We start from the raw sequence: 25,752 nt of genomic DNA on the forward strand, positions 1-25,752 counted from the left end.
CGAGATTTATTACAATCCACATTCAATTGCGGAATGTCTCTCAACACAAGAAGCAGGGAAAATAAAGACATTGTACTGTTCACGTCTGTATGAAAGTGACACTGACTACCCAACGACAAAGACTTGTACGCCGCGGGCAGCTTCTATTGTGCACTTCTTTGCTGCTCCTGCCACTGTGCAGGAGAATGGCACGACAGAATAACAAGTGTCTTTCTCAGAGCACCTTGCTTAACTGTAATAAACAATGCGGTTTCGATGACAATGCAGACCGTGCACAACTCATGGTCTTTTTTTGGTTGTGGAGACACTTTACAGCTAGATGTGTAAGTTCAAATAAAGAGAAGGCAAGGATAGGTAGACACGTGTGCTTAACGCAGCACTTGAACTATTTATATTATTTTATTCTATATCGGGGAAAACGTGTATGGAAGAGGTAGAAACATGATATCTATTATATCATACAATGTTAGCCAAGCTATAATTGTTATGCACAAACAAATCAGATAAGAGTGATTTGCTTAGTTATAAAATGTTAAATCAACATCATCATCATCATAAGATTGTCTACGCCCACTGCACGGCAGAGGCTTCTCCCATGATCTGTCAATCAACCCGGTCTTCTGCTTTCCGTTGTCACGTTATACTTGCGATTTTTTTAATCTCATCAGCCTACCTAACTTTCTTTCTTCTGTCCATGTGTTCGAGCATCAATACGCAAATATTTGGTGGTGTATCCTTCTGCTAAAGATACATAGGTACATAATTCCAAAGATCCAAGTGTTTTTTTTAATCGGCGCTAAAAGTGTGACGCTATGCTCGAAAAAGCGCTCAACCGATGATATGGTGCTGTCACCTTAGAGTGGCCTTGGATTCTGCATATGCTCATGCTCTCCGATGGTACTGCCAAATCACATCCACATCTCACGCAGCGCCCCCTCCATTTCATCAATTCTAGTCAAATGTGACTGAATCAACATAGAGAAGGCGTTGTTTGAGGCAAATCAAAGCATGAATGGCCATTTAATCGGCAGAACACTGTCCTCTTTCGATAATATTTGCATAGCAGCATGCAAATGCACGGCTATATTTTTCTAGCGCTGTTTGTTCTCGTCTTAATCATGGGACACTGAACCCAGTGAAATGCACTCCTTATCCAGCAAGTTGTAATGCGTGGCGTTTTGTTTCTGCTGATGAACAATCTCGCTCAATCATTGACGTGTGTGTAAATTCGTGACTTGCTCTATGAAAAGATATACAAGCGTTTCTTTTTCTTTTTTCCCTAGAAATATCGCTATTCAATTGGCATTCCACTGGTGATGCTGCAATAAAAAAAGATAAAGTATTATCGATGATTTCCGGTTGTTTTCAAGGCGTTCCGGCTGGATGTTACGACATATTCTGAAATTTTCTGCGAGAGGGGTAGGGAAGGGCGGTCAATTTTACAGCATTAGGTATGGCTAATTAAGTATGACATATCCAGTTCCACAATTCACAAGGCGTATGTTTTGTACAGTGAGCCATGCACCAAGCAATAGTGCACATTTACGAGCGCTCCCACTCTGCAGTTTGATATTCAAACCTCTGCGCTGAGATTAACGCTCTTGTGGCTTTGCTGACTATTGCTACCTTAAACGAAAGTTCAATATTATTGAGACCGCATTATAATTCAACATTTATTATAACCGAATTGTGAGTGAGATCATGTCAAATCAGGCTATATGACCCCCAAATCATGGATTGCGAAGTGTTGCTCGACGAGTGTTTAATCTTTTTTAATTCATCATGCAATCTACATATCCTTCGCAAGGAAGGAAACCGGTGTGAAAAATGGCAGACGAGAGTTTACAGGAACACATGAACGTACTGCACGAAAGAGACGCTGAAATTTCTTTTATTACTCCTTTATTATGTAATTACATGGCGCATATGTCCTCAGAATTAGCGTTACGAATGTTGCCTAAAAGTTGGGGATCTTTAGGCCGCTTCCAATCTTTTTTATTCTTTCTTGTCGCTTTCGCTGCCGCGCTTGGTCATCAGCTGCAACAGTAAATTATTGTATGGAGATGATGCACTTCAAGAAAATCACTTGTAATTGAGGAAGTATCACTTTTTTTAGGCTCTACTGACTCAAAGCAAGAAAAGATATATTTGACATCATGGTTGATAAAGGTTTGTCTAGTTATCATACGGGGTCACAGCACTTGTGAAACGCCGTAATACTCGCTATAACTTTAATGTTAACGCAAGGCTGCGACATGCAACAACACGCACGAGCGCATTACTTTCAATCCACTGAAACACATACATTACGCTTTTCCTTCTTACTCGTACCCTAAATACCACTTCGCTAATATATACAAGCAGATTCTACTAGTAGGACTCTAACCTGCATTTTCGCCATTTTTTTCCAGGCTATGTGGCATAGGCTGCAGGTATGGAATTACAACTGTTTTTTTTTCTTATTCTTTTGTTTAGAGTTTCTCGCTATTCTTCCAGCGCGCACATTTGCGTTACTCGTACCAAAGATATCTTGCAAGAAAAATGTGCACGTTCACCTCGGTGAGTGCAATATGTAGATAAACCTTTGGTATTCCTATTTTTACCAGTTCGTTGTGGGCTGATAAAAAAGGCACAAGGGGTTTTCTGCTTCTTTTTTGATACACCCAGCACAATATTGTCACGAGAGTGAGCATAGCCGAAATAAAGAAAGAATGGAAGAAAGTATATACAATTTTCACGGGGAGTTATTCAGCCACGATGTTGGCACGCGAACAACAACAACGAGCGAGCTATTACAGTCTTCGTCTTCATCGCCTCAACAGAGCATTTCCTCTTGTTGGTCACAGCTTGTGCCCCGTCTCGGCGCTTAGAAAAGAGAACGATTGTGGGCGGAGAAGTGCGGCTTCAGACGTACTTCTCCGACACGTGCACAATGTCAGGTGACGGGGCTGACGATGGTGATGTATTGTCCCATGCGGCGATTTCATACGCGACTTGCGTAAGCTGGCGCAGAACCAAATGGGGCCCGGAATATTGAGGGAGGATCTTAGACTACAGACTAACTTGGCGGCAAGGTGTCCAGAGCAGGACCACTGATCCTCGGGAGTATGAGACGGTCTGGTCATAGCTGTCATAGCGGGACTTCTGTGACAGCTGCGATGCACAAAGACAATCCCGTGAAATATGGCGAGCTGCTTCAGCACGAGCAGTGGCATCGCGGGTAAATTTTAGACCCAAAATCACAATCTTTGGAAATGCGAGGGGAACCATCCACCAAAGACACTACGGCCAGCTTCCTCTTTCGAAGAGTGGTGTTACGACCGTCATTGTTATTGAAGTTTTTCGGGCTTTGTGAACGGAACGAAAATATTTGTACGCATTCCAAGCAAGGGTGTGCCGTCAAGACGGGTTGATTTCCTCTCCGCAAAACCTGAACGAGGGGTTCGGGACTGGTTCGCGCAAAGAAAACGCACGAGCCAAGAAAGGCCATTTTGAGATCGACTCAAGAAAGGCCATTGTGTTTGCTGTGAGCAAGGCTTTCGAGGCAGACAAGGAGGCAGCTGGGCCATTTTCGGGGTCACCGAGGATCTGGAAATCTCGGAACCAGCATGGTATTTGCAGTTCAGGCTGCAAGCTAAAGCCTAATTGGTTGTGGCTGCATCTTGCGAGAACAAGCGGAGCCCCGGGAATATGGGCAGCTAAGCCACAGCTTCTGGCAAACAACCAGGAATGGAATGTGGCGGTGAAGAAAAGGATAATGCACCATGTGCTGCTGCCCTTGCCGAAGCCCGCCTCAGCGACGAGGGATAAGTTGACTATTCCTTTTTCCCTTTCTCCATAGGATCGGCTGAATGCGGTAGCATAATTTGACGATATGCTGGCCCACCACTACATTGTCCTACCCAAACAGTCAGGCAAATTTGATACGTGTACTGGCGGCCGGTTTTTCGAACCTCATCGAGCTGTCAGAAGAATCTTGGAAACCAAAATCATCGGACGTGCGCGAAACTTGGTGACGTCTGCGAAAACGTCGTTGCAGTGCTTTGGTTACCATATTTGGGCATCGTGTTGACTGTGCCCTCTCCGCATGCATTGTGTGGTGTCTTTCCTCTCCTTCGTGGGTGGAGCACCTAGACCATGGAGCACCCTATTGGCGGAAGCCGCGGACAATGTGCCCAGGGTTGGCACCAAGGCGTTATATAAGCCGAAGACTTTCGTGCATTTGAAGTTCTAAAGTTCTACAGTTCAACAGTTCTTATGTACAGTTCTTGACTTCTACTTGATTACTTGATCACCTCTTTTCAAATTCTCAGTTAGTAACTATGTAAACAAATTGTTGTCGTTTTTACGAGCGCCTCAACTGACTTGTTCGACGATGGGCCCTAGGACAAGGGCCCGCTACCAAACTGAGACCCGCAGGACCCGGAGTCGCAACAGTGGGAATCACTCCTATCGTCGACTGATTACCGTGTTCAGGCAGAAGCAGTTACCTGTCAGAAACAGTCATGGCAAGCTGCTGGCGACCACCCTCCGCACCATCGACACGCTGAAGTCAACGACCTTGTTGTGTCTTTCAATTAAGTTGTTTCTCTCCCTCTGCATCGTGGGCGCACTGTGTAAGAGTGTAGATATCTGATGGTAGAAGAGTTTCAAAAGGTAAGCTGGGATCGCAGCTATACAAGAGATAAAGGGGGGAAACCAGCGGGTCGTGAAGGGAGGAGTTCTAGGCGAACGTCGCATAAGGAAGAGTGTGATCCTAATCCCGGTAGTCAGCGTAGCATAATGGTCGACGTGTGATTGAGGCGCTCAGTGAGTCCGTTAGTTTGCGTGTGGAACGCAAGTAGTGACCTTACGACGCGTAGAACACGAGCGAAAAATGTCGTCAATTACCTTTGAGAGAAATGAGCGACCACGGTTGGTTAGCAGTTGACGCGAAGCTCCATGGTGAAGAATGACGCCATTCAGAAAAAAGTTCGTGATTACAGTATCACAGCTCATCGGTAGTGCTCGCTGATAACATATCGGGTGGCGTAGTTAGTAGCGACTGCAATCCACTCATTCCCCGTCAGCAACGTAGGAAATGGTCCGACGAGATCAAGGCTGAAGCGGTATAAATGGTCAGCAGGTAGTGGTGGTGGTAAAAACTTTATTTGACCAAGGGATTCGGTCACGTATGGCCCAGGGTCGCCGCATGACCCCCACTGCTCTATGCGTTCATGAGTTCATGCAGTTGCATGACATAGGCGGCCCGGTCAGTGGCGGTCTTCTGCTTGGCCGGGTCTATCGAGCGCAGCAGGGTCTCTCATTCCTCCCATGTGGTCAGTGGCTGCGGGCCCCGCGGGGGAGGGTCCGCCGGGCATTCAAAAAGGATGTGGGGAAGGGAAGCGTGGGGGTGAGCGCATTGAGCACAGGATGAGGAGAATGCTCCTGGGTAGATGCAGGAAAGAAAATAGGGGGAGAGAAATGTGCGAGTCTGGAGGCAACGCCATAATATCTGGTGAAAATTGTCCAAGGATTGGTGGGCTGGACGGTGTAGCTGGCGTTCCGCATGGTACGCGTCGGTCATCTCGCTGAAGGAATGCATGCGCTCTCTGGAAGCGTTCGGCTTGGAGTCCGCCACCGCCCGGTTGATGAGACCTCGGGCGTGGTCATTCGCGGCTTCGTTGCCGCAAGGAAGGAAAACAGGAGGAAAAGAAGGGCAGGGAGGTTAACCAGCCTGTAGGCAGCCGGTTTGCTACCCTGTGCATAGGAGGGAGATTGGGGAGACGAAAAAGAAAAAGCAGAGAGGATTTCCAGAGTGAGCAGGCACCCAGATAAGCTCCACATGGCGGGCCGGATGTTTGGGGGGCTAGCTGAATATGCCGAAAGCGGTCTCATGAACTTGGCCTCGCGCAGAATTTAGAATTCTGGTTTTTTAGTCGGAAAGGACGTATCCGAGCACCTGTGCAAGTGAGGGCAAGTGCGATCGCCGCTTCTTCCGAGGATTCCGGGTTGGATGCAGCAGTTAGGCGAAGAGTTGCGATGGGCTAGAGTGTACGATCAACGACTTAACTGCCGCGTCATCGCCCGTTCAAGCTGCATCCACCCATACGGCGTTCTCCTCGAAACCGTAGTATTTGTGGAGAGCTTTTGCACGGGCCATGTGGATGGCCGAATTGTATGGTTGGCAGGAATGTGCTAAGGTTGGAGTGGGAGGAGTGACGGTGACAAAGAACACTTATGGCGTTGGCAGAGTTCACAAGACGCAACATATTGGTGCACAGACCGGTAGAGTCCTGGCCAGAACAATCGATGCCTTATGTGATCATACGTGCAAGTTGCTTAGAGGTGCCCGGTGGTCAGGACGCCGTGAGTCTGTTCAAGAATAGCGGAGTGAAGCGTAGCGGGAACCACTAGTAGGAGGTTTGGGCCTTCGGAACCCCAGTTACGCCAGTAGAGAATGCCATCAAGGAACACAAACAAGTGGAGGGACGGGTCGGGGTCGTGTGAACGCAGACCATAGATAATGGACCGCAGTTTGGCGTCCTTGAGCTGTTCATTCTGTATGTCGGTGAGGTCAGATATGGCGAAAACGCAGGCGTCGGAATCATGCGCTGTCAGGTCAGGTGGATCTACAGGATGGCGAGATAGACAGTCAGCATCCTGGTGCATTCGGCCAGACTTAAAAGTTCGTCAGATGTGCATTCTTGGAGCTTCAAAGCCCAACGACCAGGTCGTCTAGTAAGATCTTTGAGGGACGACAACCAGTACAGGGCATGGTGATCTGTGATAACAAAAAATGGGGGGCCAAATAAATATGGTCGAAATTTTGCGACTGCGCAAACAAGGGCGAGGCACTCGCACTCAGTGATCGAAAACGTTGCATTCGGACGGAGAAAAGGGTCGACTGGCGTAGGCAATGACGTGATTTTGTCCTTGTTGGCACTGAGGGAGAACTGCACCAATGTCATATCCGCTGGCGTCGGTGTGAACTTCAGTGGGTGCTGACGGGTCGAAATGAGAAGGAGGTGAGCAAATCAATAAGTTTTCGAAATGCGTCAGCTTCGTGGGTGTAACCGACGCTAGTGCTGAGTCATGCTATGAGTACAGACGCACCCGGACTCGAGAGACCACACGACGCTGCGGCATCTGTAGCATCTCATGAGCAAGTGCCGGTTTATTGTTAGACCGCTGGTAAGGGACGCAGCCTAAGGTTGTTGGACAACTATATAATGTCCTCTGCACCTCCTTTTCTCAGAAAAGATGCCTTCGTCAACACTACATCTCGAGAGAGAGAGAGAGAGAGAGAAAGAGAGAGAGAAATAACGTTTATTGCACCCGTCTAGAATGACGGGGGAGGAGACTTCGGCCTCTGCCCCAATCATCCCCCTAGCCATCGGCCGGAATCCCTTGGGACTCGGCGGCGGTCAGGGCGAGACCGATGACTTGACGCTGTTCTTCGGCGTCACGGCTGTGTAATAAGACCCCCCAGGATTCTACGTTTCTACTTGGATCATTGTAGGATGGGCAGGTCCATACTATCTGCACTAAACCCGAAGTGCTGTTGATGTGTGCACGTCTGGAGCTGAACACTTCCGGGTGCCATTTACTGTACAGGTGAGGGTTTGGAAACACCCCGGTTTGCAATTTTCGCCACAGAATTTCCTCCTTTTTGCTCAGCTGTTAGCTGCCTCTGGATAAATCTTACGGTGGAGTTTATAGTTTATTTCCTGAAACGTTCGTAGTTCATCTCTTGTGGAGAGGGGCTGCTCGTGCGAAGGCGGCGGGTCAGCGTCGATCGACTGGAAAGTGAGCCGTCGGGCGATCGCGTGCGCCTTCTGATTCCCCTTCATACCTTGATGGGCCCGGGACCATACTAGTGAGATTAGCTCTGCAGGTACTGGTCCTTGTCTTAGAATTTTGGCGGCTGTAGCAGAGATCCTGCCCATATCGTAGTTTTTATTGGCTGACTTAGAGTCGCTAACAATCACTCAAGTGCCTTTTTGAGCTATTGCGAAAGCAATCGCAAGTTCTTCTGCCTCTGTGGTGGTTGTGTTCTTAGAGGTGCAGCACGAGACCAGGTCCCCGTTCTCGCGAACCACTACCGCTGTGTGTGCTCCCTTTCTTTCGTATTCTGCAGCGTCCGTGTAAAGCACGCCAGATCGACCTTCAAGTTTCGCCTGCAGGGCTACAGCTCTAGCTTTGCGTCGCCTTTATGAAACGCCGGATGCATGTTTTTCGACAGCGGTATAATTTTCAGTCTTGCCCTAGTTGATTAAGGTATGCTAGCGGTCTGCCTGGAACACTCCGTGGGCTTGAACCCCAAGCGCTCCATGATTTTCCGCCCGGTTCTACTTCTCAGAAGTCTTTGGTGCTGTGACAACATGGCGGCTTCTATTAGTTCATCTAAAGTGTTAGAGACACCCAGCCCAAGAAGTTTAACCGTAGAGGTGTTCGGGGGAAGCCCTAGCGCAGTCTTGATGCCTTTCCTTATAATGGCTTCAATTTTATTTTTTTCTGCTCCACTTAATTTAAGATAAGGGGCAACGTATAGTACACGGCTTATCACGAAAGCTTGAACTAATCTTAAAAGATTGGCTTTCTTCATCCCCGCATTCTTGTTAGAAATGCGCTTAAACAGGCGGCACGTCTGGTTCGCACTGGCTTCGATTCTCCGGATAGTTTCAGTGTTTTTTCCATTTGCTTGTATGCGCATCCCTAGAATTCTAATACTGTCTACGGTTGGAATAGCATCACCATTCACTCGCAAAGCGATGTCACAACCCCTTCCGAAGGGATTGTTTGTTTTCCTTTTTTGCAATGGTAGAAAAAAGCCTCTGATTTTTCTGCCGTGCATTTTAACCCTAGTGGTTCGAGATATTGTTCGATGGTATCTATAGCCGCCTGAAGTGCACTTTCAATATGTCCGTGACTACCCCTGTTTATCCACAGCGTCACATCGTCTGCGCATATTGTGTGATGCAGATTTTTGATTCCTTCCAACTTCTCAGGAAGTCCAATCATCGCTATATTAAAAAGAGTCGGAGAGAGTACAGACCCTTGTGGCGTCCCTTTATTCCCCTATTTAATGTTTTCGAGCGACTGCCCTCCCATGCTGATAGTGGCTGTACGATTTGAGAGAAAGCCCCTCACGTAGTTGTATGTCTTGACGCCTACGTTTAGCGCACTAACGTTCTTAAGTAAGGCTTCATGTTTGAGGTTGTCAAACGCCTTGGAGACGTCCAGACCCACAATTACTTTGGTGTCAACAGTCTTTTTGTCTATTATCTCCTCCTTTAGCTGTAGCATAATATCGCACGTCGATAGGTGGAATCTGAAGCCTATCATAGTATCAGGGTACAGGTTTTCATCTTCCATGAACCTAGTCAGTCTTGTTTGGATAACGTGCTCCATGAATTTTCCTACGCAAGATGTGATGGAAATGGGTCTGAGATGTTCAAGACTGAGCTTTTTCCCTGGCTTAGGAATGAAGTATACATTGGCCGTTTTCCAAGCTTGCGGTATTTCTCCCTTGTCCCAGCATTCTTGCATATAAGCTGCAAGTTGACGAATGGAGCCGTCGTCAAGATTCCTGAGCATTCTGTTGATTTTGTCCGGACCGGCAGCCGTTTTTGTTTTAAGTCGGTTAATTTCAGCCCTGACTTCTCCAACCGTGATGGGGCTGTTTAGGTCCGGGTTTTCTAAACCAGCGTAGTCAGGGAGCTTTTGAGATTCTGCGCAGCAGAGGTATCGATCCCTAACCTCCGTTAATAATTCTGTCGTCTGACCTTCATATTTATACACAAGCTTTTGAAGTTGCTGTTGGGCCTCCGACTTGGTTTTCTCTGGGTCTAATAGATGCCGTAGTAGCTGCCATGTTTTAGCACTGCCAATCTCTCTATCCATCTGATCACAGATACTACCCACTTTTGCTTGGTAAGTTCCAATGCATAATCTTCGATCTCTCTATTCAGTGCAGCAACTTCCTTTCGGAGATTCCTGTCTCCTCTATTCTGACTGATTTTTCGTTCTAGGTTTTTCTTTTTCTTCCAAATGCTTACAAGATGTATATCAACAACTTCCTAATCGCCAGCGTCAATCTCTTCGGTAGCGTCCTGAACCGACTGGATCACCCGTTTACTCCAACCGTTAATATCAGTTATGCGGTCTTGTTCCGACCTGATATTTCTAAAGGTCACCCAATCTGTAGTTTTAACTTTTCTCCTATTGATCACCAGCGGGTCATTGGCAACGATAATCTCTAAAATTCTATGATCACTACCTAGGTCTTCGCCGGTATTGCACCATGTGGCGGCGGTGGCACTGCTGACCAGGGTAAGATCTGGCGTCGTTTCTTGAGATACGCTACTTCTTTTCCTCGTTGGCTGCATTGGGTCTGTTATAAGTATGAGCTCATGTTGTTGAATTTCGTTCCACAAATTTCTGCCCTTAACCTGGGTGAATTTATAACCCCATGCCGTATGATGCGCATTAAAGTCGCCCAAAACCAATAGTACACCGTTTGCTGAAATAACTTTTGTTTTCGTGAAAAGATCACCAAAGTTGCTTTTGCGCTGCCTGGGGAAACTATACACATTCAGGATAAAAAGACTCTTGTCTTTGCGCTTGCGAGGCACGATTTCCACTAAAACATGATCGATCTGCGAGTTCCCCGTCTCGTGCGTCAATGTCGTAATGTTTATCTTTACGAAGGTCGTAACTTGGGTATCATTACCCGACCCGGCAAAAGATTTGTAACCTGCTAATTTTGCATTTTTCCCACACTCCTGGATCGCAATAACCTCCGGTCGATCGGCGTTGGTAAGAAAAGATTGTAAAACCGCACGTTTGTGCGAGAAACCCCTACAGTTCCACTGCCAAATCGCATTACTGTAAGGGTGCAGAGCCATCTTGGTTTAGCTTGAGCGCTTGGCATAGCCATTCTATCTGTCGGTCCCTGCTAGCAAATTCAGCCTTAATTTGCTCAATAGCGTTGCCTACTTGTTTCATCTGTTCTAGTACAGCTTGGAGCATACCTTGTAATAACTTTTTTTCCACCTCAAGCGCTTCAATTCTCGCTTCGTTATTTTCTTCAACTTCGGTTTATTTAGCCCTCTTCTACTTTAAAGGCAGTTGGTTTGCTACCTGGGGTGTTTCCAGCGCCTTCCCTGGTTTACTGGTTAGATGAGCCTTAATCTCATCAAGCTGTTTGCGTAATTCAGCATTTTTCTCCTGTAATATCCTGTTTTGCTCTTTAAGAGCATTAATTCTCTCTGTATTAGCATCCTGGGAGACCTTAGTTACCCAACCCACCTGTGGTCCTGTGGATTTTTACTTCTCCTGGGCACAATCACCACCATCATGGGATGCCTTGTGAGAAACTCCCGGCTTCTCCAGCGGTGGCAATCGGGGGAAGGATTCCGAGCGCCCTATCGATCTACTTCGATGCTTGGATTTGCGCCTCGAACGATCTTGAACCCCGTCTGTCCTGCTGTGCCGCTGCGTGCCCTCTTCGGCCTTGCGTCGTTCTTCTTGCTCCCACGCTTCTTCAAGCTTCATTTCCCACTGTCGCTTCTTCACCATATAATGTGTCCGAAAAACTTCTTTGCACCTTTTGTCTCCGGTCACGTGCTCCTTGCCACACAGACGGCACCTCGGTGTTCATTCATGGTCCTTGGGTGGGGAGGCCACCCCACAACCTCTGCGTTTTTCGTGCGGGCTGTCGCATACGTCGGATCGATGTCCCAGCTCACCGCACTTGTAACACACTTCATATCTCTTCTTGTAGAGAAAACATTTCATCGGCGTCCCAAAGCAGATCATCCATCTCGGCACGTAGTCGTCAACAAAGATGATGATTACCGAAGTGGAGTTGCCCATCCTTCGCACACCAAGAATAGGACGATTCTCTTTGTGTGAAAAAGCCAGTTCCAATTCTCTCTCAGAGAGTCTGATATCAAGTCCACGTACCACTCCTTTGCCACACCTTTCAGTCACAACCATGTATATCTTCACCTCGTACTCCTTGCCGTCGAGCTTTATGACTTTCAGGTCCAACATTTTCTTGGCATCATCCTCCCGGGGCGTGCTGTGTATCAATGTTCCTTGCTTGTCGTTGACAACGATCCTGTCCTCCTCCCGACCTTTCTGCCATGGAATGCCTGCTGCCATCCTTACTGCTCCACCAATCACAGGTGCCAAGTGTCTGGTGAGCGTCAGTCCTTCTTTGGGCCTCATAATAACCTTGTGATCCGCGTTCGGAAGACGTGGTAGATGCGACGCTACTGACCGCTCCGCGCGCTTTTTTCCCGCGGCTTTATATGAGGGTCTCCCGCTTACACCATGCTTGTCGCCATTGAAGCCGGCCGGCATCGTACTGCCTTCTTTTCCGCATCCACTGCTGGTAGACGCCGCCCTGGTGGCGCCATCGCGTTCCCGTTGTTGACTCTCCTAGAGCTCCGCCACACGTTTCGATACTTTCGTCACGCAGTCCGAGCTTTCCAATTCTTCTTGATTTGCATCTCTACCATTACCAGTCACTTCCATCGTAATAGTGCTTCCGTAGACGCTCTACGAGCCGACGCCTGGAGCCTCGAACGCCGATCCAACCACCTCGGCGCTAGGCCTAACGGTGGAGTTTGAGAGACGCACAACGTAGCCGAACACCGAAGGCGCAATAAAATCCTTTAAAATCTACTTACAGGTTTCAGAATGGTAGCCACAGGATCCTGAGCACGTCTGCAACCACACAGAGCACTTTATCAGCTGGCTGTGTTCCTTTGCGCGTGAAAAAGTGGTCATTTCACGGAGCCGACGCGGAGCCGTGTCTCACGCCATTGCAAGCCTCGCCGAAATCCCGCATCTCGAAGATCTGCTTGAACTGCTTGTCGTAGGAGAGGAACTTTGATGGACGACGTGTTTTCAGAGATCTTCGAACAGGCTGTGTGTCTGAAGTGTTGTCTTTAGTGGTGTCTGGTTCTACTGGGTCAGTCACAAGAGTACACGACCCAGCACTGTCATCGTAATCCTAGTCAGTCGTTTGAGGCACTTCCGAATCGTAAGTTGGATGAACATCTTTTGTCATCCCATCATGGGATAGGTTCCTAAAAGTGGAGGCTTCCCACGTGGGTCGTAGATGCTGTCTTTTTCGCCTGTACTGCTCACCGTCCTCAGAGAGTGCTCTGTACGAGCGAGGTGCAACCTGCTCAAGCACCGTCGCTTTTCTCAACTCTCATAGAGAAAAGCGATGAGAGTCGCTTTTTTATCTCTCATCTCATCTCTCAGGCAAACGGTGTCACCTGGCTAAAGTCTTGAAAGCGTCCTTTTCAGTGCACCACTTTGTGGCCACTTTGTGACTTTTCGGCTGCCAGGTGGATTAAAGTCGGGAAGACCAGCCCCGAGGAGGCAATTCATTAGTAGTTCACCAGGGGAACTACAGCATTCCAGAGGGCTTGTGCAATAATTCAGAAGGCCTTGGTAAAAGTCACCTCCTGAATGCTGGCCCTTCTTCAAAATATGTTTCACTACTTGCACGCCTTTTTCCGTGAGTCTATTTGTATGAGGAAAGCAAGGACTCGACGTAATATGCTTGAAGTCGTATGACGCCGCGAAGCCGGCAAACTCTTTTGATGCAAACTGTGGCCCGTTGTCGCTGAGAACTTCAATTGGTACTAGTGCCTAGCAAATATGCACGACATTTTTCGTATCACTTCTTGTGATGAAGTACCCTGTAGCTCTTCACCCTCCAGATCATTGGAGTACGCGTCATGAGCACCACGTACATTTTACGTTCATATTGACATCGATCTGCTTCAGCAAGAATCCATAGCGAATGCAGGGTTTCTCTCATCAAAAGCGATTCTCCAGGTTGGGCATCTGCATATACCTTGCAAGTTTCACATCTTCTGATTATGTTCCTAATGTCTTGAGTCATTCCTAGCCTAAACATCAAAGGCCTTGCTGTCGCGAGTGATTTGTTAATACCTAGGTAGCCTTCATGCAGCCGAGTCAGCATTTCTAATCGTAACAGGCGTGGTATGACAACTTTAGCTCCTTTCAATAACAGCTTTTCAATGACCGACAATTCTGAGCTGTAAGCTTTGTACGGACCCGTAAGTGGTAGCTCCTGCTCAGACTGACTTACTCTCATCATATCTGAGAGAATCGGATCTTTTGCTGTCTCTTCGACCAGTCTCGTACTGGTTTTCTCATTGACCAGTCAGGACCGGACCGATAGTGCATGTACCTTGACATTGCTATCTTCGTCTTCTGTCCCGTTGCAGTGGGGATTTGGAGCCCTAGATAGCATGTCTGGCAGAACTACAAATTTACCCGGAGCGTAGGCAAATTGGTATTCGTATCTCATCGGTCGGAGGAACAGGCGTTGTAGTCAGGGAGGCATGTCACCAATGCATTTTTTTAATGCGAAGCATTTCTTAGCGAACTTCGGTGACTTTGAGCATATCTATCCATCTGACCGCCTATGACTTTACGCTCTTTTGGCCGTTTCGATAACGGTATCGATACCAAGCTTGGAATGGTATAACATGACTGTATAGAGAACATATTTGAATAGCCACAACATAACATTGGCAGATCCCACGTATAGTGGGCATCAATGATATGCGAAACACGAATGGGAAATGTTGATACGTCACTTTTAAATCGGCACAATGTTACGAGGTGGAGGTAAATGATGCCGTTTATGACTTCCGTGTCACGATTATTGTGTTTGGATGTGTCGTTTACCTTCGTCGTCTATTCACGTCAAATGATAACAAATATAGCATATGTGGAGGTAGCGAAACGGCCGCTATAAGCGTGGTATGTTGTTGTTGTTAAACGCTATGAGCGTGGTATGTTGTCATGTTCTTATATGACACGCGCATTAGGTTGATCATGTTGGCACCAGTCGTAAATTTCGTCATCTATTGACGTCACGTCACACCAAATTTGGTATATGTGGAGCTAGCAAAATGGCCGCGAGCGAATCAAGAAAGGCCCAATATACTCCATGGTAGCGTTGACGCGCGCACACGCTGTGCGCAGCGACGCTACGTTAGCAAAACGCGAGCACTCCATAGTCTGACGCCAGGCGCGACCACCGTCCGTCAGCGTGGCCCAGCTGCAACCGGCACGAAATGCGACATGCTGCAATTCGCACCGCTGCGTTCCCCAGACAACACTGCCTCTCCCTTTTTTCATGGCGGAGGGACGCCTGACGCGCTCAAACGCGCATGCGTCAAAGCAACGCAGCGCGGTGCGCACCTGCATGCGCGTATATGCCAGGACCGGTGCCTGGCGTGGCAACGCCGCCGTGACGCGATGAAATGAACGCTGGCGAGCACGCGCACCGTGTCACGTCGAAATGCAGTGGCGCCTTGACTGTGGAACATAGTCATATTCTTACATGACACGCATCTCACGATTATCATGCTTGCACCAGCCAAATACCTTCGTCATCCACTGGTGTCACGTAATACAAAATTGGGCATATGTGAAGCTAGCGAAACGGCCGCGAGCACATCATCAATAGGAAGATTTAGAATAGCGCACCGCGAGCCCTTGCGGTGTGGTCGCTGCCACTGCGCATGCGTCATAACGCGAGTCGGTGTTCGCGTTCGCGGACCGCACGCAAAAATCCGAAATTGCGTGCGGTGATGGCGGCCCGCATGTGGCCCGCAAGCGCTGGTTTCGAGGCTACGGTGTCGCTGCGATCGTGCGTCGCGGATAGCAGCAGGGAAAACGCTATTCTGAAACTCATAAAGCGTCTGCTACACCCGCAACGCCCGCAGCGCTTGCAAACGGTACTCTAGAACTCCCTAATGTGGCATATAGTGATGTTGTTACATGACACACATGTCGTGATTATCATGTTTGGAGGAGTCATTTGCTTATGTCATCCACTCGCGTCACGTAATACCAATTTTGATACATGTGAAGCTAGCGAAACGGCCATGAGCGCATCATGTGCGCCACATGTAGTCATGTTGTTACATGAAACGCATCCGATATTTATGATGTTTGCACCATTATCATACTTTCGTTATCCATTCACGTGCCATAATACCAATTTTTTATAAGTGAAGGTAGCAAAACAGCCGCCTGCGCATCATGAGCGTGGGATGTAGTCATGTTGTTACATAACACACATCTCATGGTTACCATGTTTGAACCAGTCACATACCTCGTCATCCATTCATGTCCCGTAATACCAAATTTGGTATATGAGACGCTACGGGATTGGCCGCGAGCGCATCATGAGCTTGGCATGTAGTCATGCTGTTACATGACACGCATGTCATGATTTTCACGTTACGATCTGTCACTTGTGTTCGCCGTGCAATCATGCCGTACCATGCCAGTTTTGCAACATGCCATGTGAACAAAGTCACAGCAAGAGCTGCAGGGTTATGAAATATGTATCATGACATTCATGAGACACATATCATGATTTTTATGTTATGACTAGTCAAATATGTTCTTCATAGAGTCATGTTATACTATACCCAGTTTGGTATCGATACCTTTATCGAAACGGCCAGGACAGCTAAAAGTCGTAGGTGGCTAGATAGATGGATACGCTCAAGCTCGCCGAAGTTCGCTAAGAAATGCTTCCCACTTAAAATCATGACATGTATGTCATGAACGTCATTATTTACATTTCTTAGTCCTGATGCTCTTGCGGTGGCTTCGTTCACGTAGCATCTTGCAAAACTGCTATGGTATGACATGATTGCATGGCGAACACAAGTGACAGACCCTAACATGAAAATAATGACATGCGTGTCATGTAACAACACGACTACATGTCACCCTCATGATGCGCTCGCAGCCGTTTCGCTAGTGCCACAAATACCAAATTTGGGATTACGGTAGGTGAATGGATGACGAAGTTATATGAGTGGTGTAAACAAACATGATAATCATGGGTTGCGTGTCATGTAACAACATGACTTCTTGCCACGCTCACGATGCGCCGGCGGCCGTTTCGCTAGCTTCAGTTATACCAAATATGGTATAACGGGACGTCAATGGACGACGAAGGTATGATACACGTGCAAACATGATAAACATGAGATGCGTGTCATGTAGCAACATGACTACATGCCACACTCATGATGCGCTCGCGGCCGTTTCGCTAGCTTCACCTGTACCAAACTCGGTATTACGGGACGCGAACGGACAACATAGGTAAATGACACATCCAAACAAGATATTCACGACATATGTGTAATGTAACATGACTACATGCCACACTCATGATGCGCTCGTGGCTGCTTCGCTGGCTTCACAAATGACAAAATTGGTATTACGTGACGCCAATGACGAAGATATGTGACTGGTGCAAACATGATAATCATGAGATGCGTGTCGTGTGCGAACATGACTACATGCCACAGTCAAGGTGCCAATACATTTCTACGTGACGCGGTGGGCGTGCTCGCCGGCGTTCATTTCGTCGCGTCACGCCAGCGTTGCCATGATAAGCGCCGGTCCTACAGCCACACACTCGCACGCACGTGCCGCACTGCGTTGCTTTGACGGATGCGCGTTTCAACGCATCCGGCGTCCCTCCGTCACAAAAAAAAGAAAGGCGCAGTGTTGTCTGAGTAACGCATCGGCACGAAATGCAGCATGTCACATTTTGCACCGTTTGCCGTCGGGCCACACCAAGAAGCATTAAAAAAATTGCAATTTTTCTTTAATCCTCCTTGGGCCGCACCGACGCACGCTGGTCGCGCCTGATGTCAGACTATGAGTGCTCGCGTTTTGCTAACGTATACATAGATATAGCGTCACTGTGCCCAGCGTACACGCGCGTCAACGCTACATTGGAGTATATTGGGCGCTTCATGATACGCCCGCAGCCATTTTGCTAGCTCCACATATACCAAATTTGGCGTTACGTGATGCCAAGAAATGACGAAGTATATGGCTGGTGGAAACATGATAATCCTCACACGCGTGTCGTTCAAGAACATGACAGCATACCACATTCATAGCGTGCTCGCGGCCGTTTCGCTAGCTCCACATATACTAAATTCGGTATCACGAGACGTGAATAGATGACGAAGACAAACGACACATCCAAACACGATAATCATGATACGGAAGTCATGTATGGCATCATTTACCTACACCTCGTAACGTTGTGCTGATTTTACAGTGACATATAGAGCTTTTCACAGGAAGGAAAAAAACACCGCCATGATGGGCTATGCGCGGGAGTACAAATCCTAAGGGCGCAGCATTTCCAGTGCATTTTCGAGGGGACGCGCCAATTTGCACAGCCCAAGGAGGGCTATGGCGGCACCCAGGGAGGCGTTTATGAAAAGGTGAAAACCTTGTCATTCGTGCTTTGCATATCATCGATTTGCACTGTACGTGGGATCTGCCAATTTTTTGTTGTTGTTGTTTCTGGAACGTGCCACTCTCTTTTCTGATTCACTGTTGTTTCTGAGGAATGTGCTGCTTTAATGGCCTCTCCCACCGAAAGCAAGTCTTCTCTGAGTGAGCTCTCTCAAAGCTGGACGTCAACAGTTGCGAACACAATCTGACCTCGTATCATGGATTTCAGCAAAATTGCGAAATTGCAACTCTGCGCTTTCAACTGCAGGTCTCTCAAGAAACTTTCAAAAGATTCGCCATCTGCCTGGACGCACTTGCGAAACAAGTACCGTTTGAAAGTTTCATTCGTGCGGGGCTTGCAATAGCTTTCAAAATTTCGAAGAACCGTGGCATAGCTCTCTTTTTTTGTCACCGTGCAACAGAAACTGTCAAATACTTCGATAGCTTGCGGCCCTGCGACGTGGAGTAGCAATGCCACTTTCTGCTTCTTACTGCGTTCCCGCTCGTTTTCCGTGTCTTCAAGGTAGAAATCAAAACGCTGACGAAATTTACGCCAGTCCTCGGCGATATTCCCGGAAAATACGAGATGATCAGGCGGGCCTAGTCCTTCCATGGCTTGAAGAAGTGGTGACACCGTTCACTTCTGACACCATGTAACCGACGCTATTCCTGAGTCACGCTATGAGAACAGATGTACCCGGACTCGAGAGACCACACGACACTGCTGCACCTGTAGCGTCTTATGAGCAAGTGCCGGTTTATTGTTGGATCACTAGTAAGGGACGCAGCCCCAGGTTGTTGGATCCATATAATGTCCGCTGAAATGGGTACCCCCCAAAAAACAGCATGTTCTTCCGCAGTAGTTCTGTCGAACGTTGGGCAATGTCGGTGAAGTTCTTGACAAGACATCGAAAGTAAGAACAGAGGCTGACAAAGCTGCGTACATGATTCGTGGAACATGGTAAGGGAAAATCTTTGACGACTCGAATTTCGTCAAGATCAAGCTGGACGTTTTGAGTACTGACAAGATGGCCGAGCCCAGTGATTTCTCGGCGGCCAAAATGACACTTGGAAGAGTTGAGCCGGAGGCCTGCGTTTGTGAAAACTGCAAAAACAGCTGACAGGTGGCTTTCGAACGTCGGTGAGAATACGAAAACATCATGGAAGTAAGAAAGGCACGTGGACCATTTGTACCCCCGAAGCAGAGAATCCATCATGCTTTCAAACGTAGCTGGAGTGTTGCATAAACCAAATGGCAATACTTTAAGCTTAAAAAGCCCAACCGGCGTCACAAATGCTGTTTTTTATGGTCTTGGTCATCGACAGAAATCCACCTGTATCCCGACCTCAAGTCGATGGAGGAGAAGTAGGCAGACCCGTGTAGGCAGTCGAGACCACCGTCAACCCTTGGCAATATATAGATGGACGTCCTTTAGTGTGACCTTGTTTAAGTGACGGTAGCCTACGCAGTAGCACCAGCTGCCGTCCTCCTTTTTTACGAACATGACTTGTGATGCCCACGGACTACAGGACGGCTTAATGACGTCTTTCGTAAGCATTTTTTAACTTCAAGCTGTATTACCTGTCTCTCAACAGGGGACACGCAATAAGGCACCGTCAGATTGGATGGGGTCACCGGTGTTAATCTTGTGAGTGACAACGGACGTCTGACCTAAAGAGCTGTCGTCAAAGTCGGCGATGTCCCGGAAGGATTCCAAGATACACCGTATATCGGCTCTCTGTGCTGGAACGAGGTCAGGGGCGATCATCTTGTCAATGTCGTAATCAGCTGAATTGTGTCAGGAATATCGTACAGGAGAAAATGGAGCGTCTGCAGCGAATGCACAATCAGAATGTTTGGCGAGAAAAGAGACGTTGGCTAGAGCGATACCATCCGGGATAACTTGCGCACACCAGCTGAAGTTTAGTATAGGTTGAGTTATTCTCTTATTCGTGGCCGTTGGAACCATGAGAGGAACAGCAACATTTCGGGCCAATAAAACGTGAGTGATTGGAGCCAACACGTAGTCATCGTCAGGAATAGGAGGGCAAGAGCACAAGGTCACATACGTAACGGCTCGAGGAGAAAGGCGAATACTCAACCAAACACAAACGTTGCTGACGTGCTATTGGAGCGTCATAGTAACATGGCAGGTCGAGCTGAAATAATCCGCTTCTACGGTCAATAAGAGTAGAGTGGATCAATAAAAAGTCCATTCTAAGGATGAGCTAATGAGATAATGGTGGCAGTTTTCGAGCTGGGAAAATAGTACAGTGTTGGTACGGTCAGCAAACTAATACGCGCAGAGCATATCCCAAGCATGGAAAAGTTTCACCATCGGCGACCTGGATGAGTGGCACCGTGGGCGGTGTTAAAGCTACCTTTAGGCGGCGACGAAGCTCCAAATTCATCACTGATATGTGGGCGCCTGTGTCAACAAAAGCAACAACAAGAGCGTCATCCACTTTAACGTCGACAAGGTTGCGTGGAGCCCGAAGTGTGGTCACAGGATTTAGCGGGCGAATCGTCGATGCAGCATCGCCTCCGGGAGCAGCATCGTCGAGTTTTCCCGAGACTAGCAGGAAGTCGGCAATGCAAGACGGCGGAACTGGGGCCAGCGACACGATGGGCAACAAGATAGTGGCGAACGGAGATGGTGACTATACGGTGATGGTAACCGACAATAAGGCATTGTAGAAGCGTCATCACTGATGGTCTGAGGCCACTCACGGCGGGGTTCGAATTGACAATTTGTTGTTTCTGACCGATAGTTGAACCTATAAGATGTCTGACGCCAATACCACCTGCAGTATCGGGCCACGTGACCAATACGACGGCAGACGAAACAAATGGGCCGGTCTTCAGCAGTCCTCCACACGGCGGGATTGCGAGGAAGCGTCGGGAACGTCTAGCCTTGTGTGGACGAAAGTGGCGGCCCACGCTCAATCAGTCTTGAGGGAACGGTGGAGTACACAGCGTCTAGGCTTATAGTCGAGAGCTCTTGACAGACAATGGCATGCACTAGTGGTACCATTGGCGAACCGGCATCACCGAAATGAGAACACGTGAAAGCAGAACAGATAGCGTTGAGTTCACGTCGCACTATCTTCGTCGCGTGCTTCACAGTCAGCGGTGCCTGTGGCAGAGAGGCCTTTTCGCCGTGTTAGGAAGACAGGAGAATTGATGGACAATACGCCGGCTTTTGGGGTCTCAAAACGCTGGCACTCATGGACGATGGCATCTACCGTCGCAGCCTTTGTAGATCAGGAGGCTTAATGCGTCGTTCGCTATCCCTTTCAAGATATGCGCCAGTTTTTCAGATTACTCCATGCTGTCGTCCGCTTTGCGGCAAAGGGCGAGCGAGGGAGTCTTGTATGTAAGACAAGTAGGATTCTATCGACGTTCGCGCACGAGAGTCGAGCTCCTTCTTGGCCGCTATGTTTCGACCAGTCGATTTACCGAACAAGGCACGCATCTTTGCACGATACCCAGTTGCTGATTTCCGCTTCGTAATTTTCGAACAACACTTTGGCTGTCCCTTTCAGGTAAAATGGGATGTTCGCTAATATGAGCGTGTCATCCCAGCGGTAGTTCTTACTAGTGCGTTCGTACATTGGCAACCACTCTCCGATATCGACATTGTCTGTCCCACAGAACGTGCCAGGGTCGTTCAGTTGTGGTAGGACAACCGTTATCGTTGCGGTAGTGGCTGCATGGGCCGTACTTTCTGCCATCGTGGGTTGCACCTAGCGTCGGCCACAACGGAGCTCCGTCCTACCATATCGTGTCGCTACCCAGCACATCCACCAAATTTTCACGGGAGTGAGAGTGCCCGAAATAAAGATATCGGGGAATAAATGTATTTACAGTGTTCACAAGGAGTCCTTAAGCTACGATGGTGCCACGCGAATAACAACGCGAGAGCTATTACAGTCTTAGTTTTCGTCGCCTCAATAGAGCATTGCCTCTTGTTCGCCAGAGCTTGTAATATTGTAACGCGGACTGAAAGAGGGAGGAAGAAGAAGAGATCGGAAGCGCTCTAGCGATGGTGATTCGGCAGTGACGGTATAGCGCTGACATTTTTCATTGTAAATAAACCCATCACATCCGTAACAGCTTTGGTGGAGCGGTGCTGGGTGACTTTCCATCCTGGACCCCGCAGCAGAAGTTCTTCGAAGAAGCAGACGCTTAGCAGGCCTACCTCCGGACAACATCAGCATGAACGACGACACAGCAATCCCATCGACGTCCTACGCTGCTGCATCCACCAGTGCCACCGATACGGCACAAGGTGGCCGTCGACCTCGACAACCAGACTACTGGGCACCTGAGCCACGAATTTTCTCAGGTAAAACTGACGAAGACGTGGACGCTTGGCTAAAACACATCGACAGAGTGAGCCGCTACTACGAATGGGGCGCACTGGCGAAGCTCGTGAACGTAGAATTCTTCCTTGCCGGGACAGCTTTGCTTTGGTTTGAGAACCATGAATATGTCCTCCCCACTTGGGATATATTTGTTAAGGAACTGAAGGCCTGCTTTGGGGACACGAGTTCCATGAAAAAGAAAGCTGAGCAAACGCTGTCACGTAGGGCTCAGTTGCCCGGCGAGACGTGCACAACCTACATTGAAGAAGTGTTGAAGCTTCGCGGGATTGTCAACGCCATTATGTCTGACGAAGACAAAGTCGGTCATTTGTTAAAAGGCATCGCCGAGGACGTGTACAATTTTTTGATAACAAAAGAAAACTTGACCGCTCCTTCGATTTTCAGGCAGCAGTGTCGCGCATTCGAGGCGTTGAAGACCCGACTAATTTTATCCAAGTTCGGGCGCTTGGACAATGTTCCCACTGTCGCAAGTATGGACGTCGCCACCTGCGAAGACATTTCCTTCCTCGTACGTCGGGTAGCTCGAGAAGAGCTCGCACGACTTCAAGCAGGTGGCGTTCACCACCAATGCTCGTTCGCCGCATGCCCCGAACCACCTCCCTACTGGATGCGAGAGCGTCACGTCGAAAACCGACCACGCACAGAAATTGCAGATTATACCCCGCGGCTTCCGTTTTCCTCGACGGGTCATGGCCACCACCGGATGTCATCATCTCGACGTGCCGCTGCGGACCTCCGACCATCGTCAACAAGGCCTCTACCAGAAGATTACTATGCGTCATCATAAAATGTTCCTGCGGAGCACGACCCGTCTCCGCGTACTTCTGCCACCTCTGCTCCTGCTAATGTAAGTCGACAAGACCCCGTTTGCTACACATGTGGTCTCCCAGGGCATATTTCACGCTTCTGTCCCAGACGGCCGCCTGAACCACCACGTTTTTCGACGTATCCGGCTCGTATGTACGAAACGCCTGTGCCGCCACGTATTTCGACGCACCCGCCTCGTATGCACGAAACCTGGACCTCTCACTCGGCCGACCACCGTCCCCGACAGCAATGGCCTAACGGATTTCGCAGCGAGTCCCCCGCCTCCGAGAGAAGCCTGACGCCGCCTCCGACACGGTCCCGCCGGTCGCCGTCTCTGCGTCGTCGGTCACCTTTCCCGCATCAGCTGGGAAACTAACTGGTGCGACCGATGGAGGTGCGGTCGCGGGACGGTCAGTTTCACCAATTCCTCCTTCTGCTGTGATGTTGATGAACGAAGTGCGTGTGTGTATAGACGGTGTAGATACTCTTGCTCTCGTAGACACTGGTGCTGCTGTTTCGGTTATGAGCCTTTGTTTGAAACATTGTTTCTTGGGTCTCAAAGTTATGTTCGCGTGGAATCGTGAAGAAACTTTTCGTGGAGATGGAGGCGAAGCGTTATGCCCTGTTGGTATTTGTTCAGTTGTACTCACGATTGGTGGACAAAATTTCTGAGTTGAATTCCCTGTACTGGCTCGCGCAACTCATGACATCATTTTAGGGATAGACCTCCTTCATGAATGCGGCGCTATGCTTGACTGTGGAACTGGAGAGATTCTTCTACAAAGCACGTTGCCCGCTGCAATAGTTGACGATTTTCCGACTCTGCCCATCAATGCTCTTTTGTTGTCTGAAGATGTGACGATACCTGGTCGGACAGCAGTGTAGAAACCTGTGATAACTTCAGAGAGTCGATGTGGTAGCCTAAAAAAACTGACCAAGTTGAGCGAATTTGCGCTGCAAGTATGAAGTACAGAGACGGCGTGTAAAATGCGCCACAAAGAAAGATTTTTTACTTTTGTTGAGAGTTTCCTCTATGGGTCACCCATTTCATGCGACAAAGTATGTCATACATAGCATGTGGCAAGCATGCAAAACGGTGGCTGAACAAAAATTTAAGGGAGAGTTGAGGGTGAAATACAGTTAAATTTTTACCTTTCTGAATTTTTCGACAATTTGTTTTCTATTCATGCGATGATTCCACGAAGTAGAGTTAAAATGAATTAGTTGATATTTATAACAGAGATTCTATCAATGTTAAGAAGTGTTTCCAAAAAGTTGCGGCAACGAAAAGCATTAAAAATGGTGCCAAACGAGCCTCTTGACTGCACGTATTTAGGCGCAAATTTGGGCAAGACGTTGTAGTATTTGCTTCTTGTGGAATGAATGGCGCGCAATTTAATTGATAGGCACGGTCACTTTGAGTAGTAATACATTTAGCTAATTAAATTGTTTCAATAGTTGATCTTTGGTCTAGTACAGTCGTGGTAGTTGCTGAAGTTTGCGCGCGAAATGTTCTTTTTACACCTGAGCTTTTACCGTTGCAATACGCAAAAGTGTTACAGAGTTGCCACTTCAGAACTTGTTGCCACTCCAGAATTGGAATGAATCCAGAATCAATCGACGTTTTCGCGACGCCGGAGTGCAATGGCAATAAATAGCGACAGAGCTTGGAGGAAAGAAATGGGAAGAGAGTTAAGTGCATTTTGCGCGGAATGTAACCAGATTTCGCTGTTATCGTTGACTGCTAAAACTGTCATAATGCTTTGCTCAGTCATTGATAATCGACGTTAGTCATGAAGATAAAGGTGTACCACGAAACATGGACACGAGTTCATTCACAGTAAACTGTGCTGTAGCTGCCTTGATACCAAATGCGGCAAGCTCTATTTTACCAATGTGCACTTAACATTCAAATATACTTCTATAAGGACGCGTTTTACATTCGTGTTAACATGATTCCCATGTTCATTTCATTGAGGAATGAACCAACTTTTTTTTAATTCGTCGTGCCACTGATAGATATTTACCACTAGGTATTTTTTGTATTGCACCGTGGTATTTCCTACCACAGTCGGACTGGTGGGCATGCTGCGTTTTTGCTTTCTCTGGTTGACACGTACCACAGGTGTCACTGCTTAAAGCGTATTTATTGTCAAAGGCACCCTCCGCATAAACATGAATTTGTGTCCACATCGCGCGCAAAGCCGTACATAAGATAGACCTTAT

General features: G+C 48.1%; 1 protein-coding gene across 1 annotated transcript in view; it reads right to left on the reverse strand.

Annotated features, from left to right (window-relative positions):
• Positions 1 to 1,885: 1,885 nt before the first annotated feature.
• LOC142774489 (uncharacterized) overlaps positions 1,886 to 25,752 on the reverse strand; it is a 34,828-nt gene continuing 10,961 nt past the window's right edge. The window contains exon 4 of the mRNA XM_075874827.1: positions 1,886 to 2,037. The gene's annotated coding sequence lies outside the window, so the exon portion shown is untranslated. The remainder of the gene's footprint in view (positions 2,038 to 25,752) is intronic.

The sequence above is a fragment of the Rhipicephalus microplus genome, chromosome 10 (genome assembly GCF_043290135.1).
Source record: "Rhipicephalus microplus isolate Deutch F79 chromosome 10, USDA_Rmic, whole genome shotgun sequence".
NCBI lineage: Eukaryota > Metazoa > Arthropoda > Arachnida > Ixodida > Ixodidae > Rhipicephalus > Rhipicephalus microplus.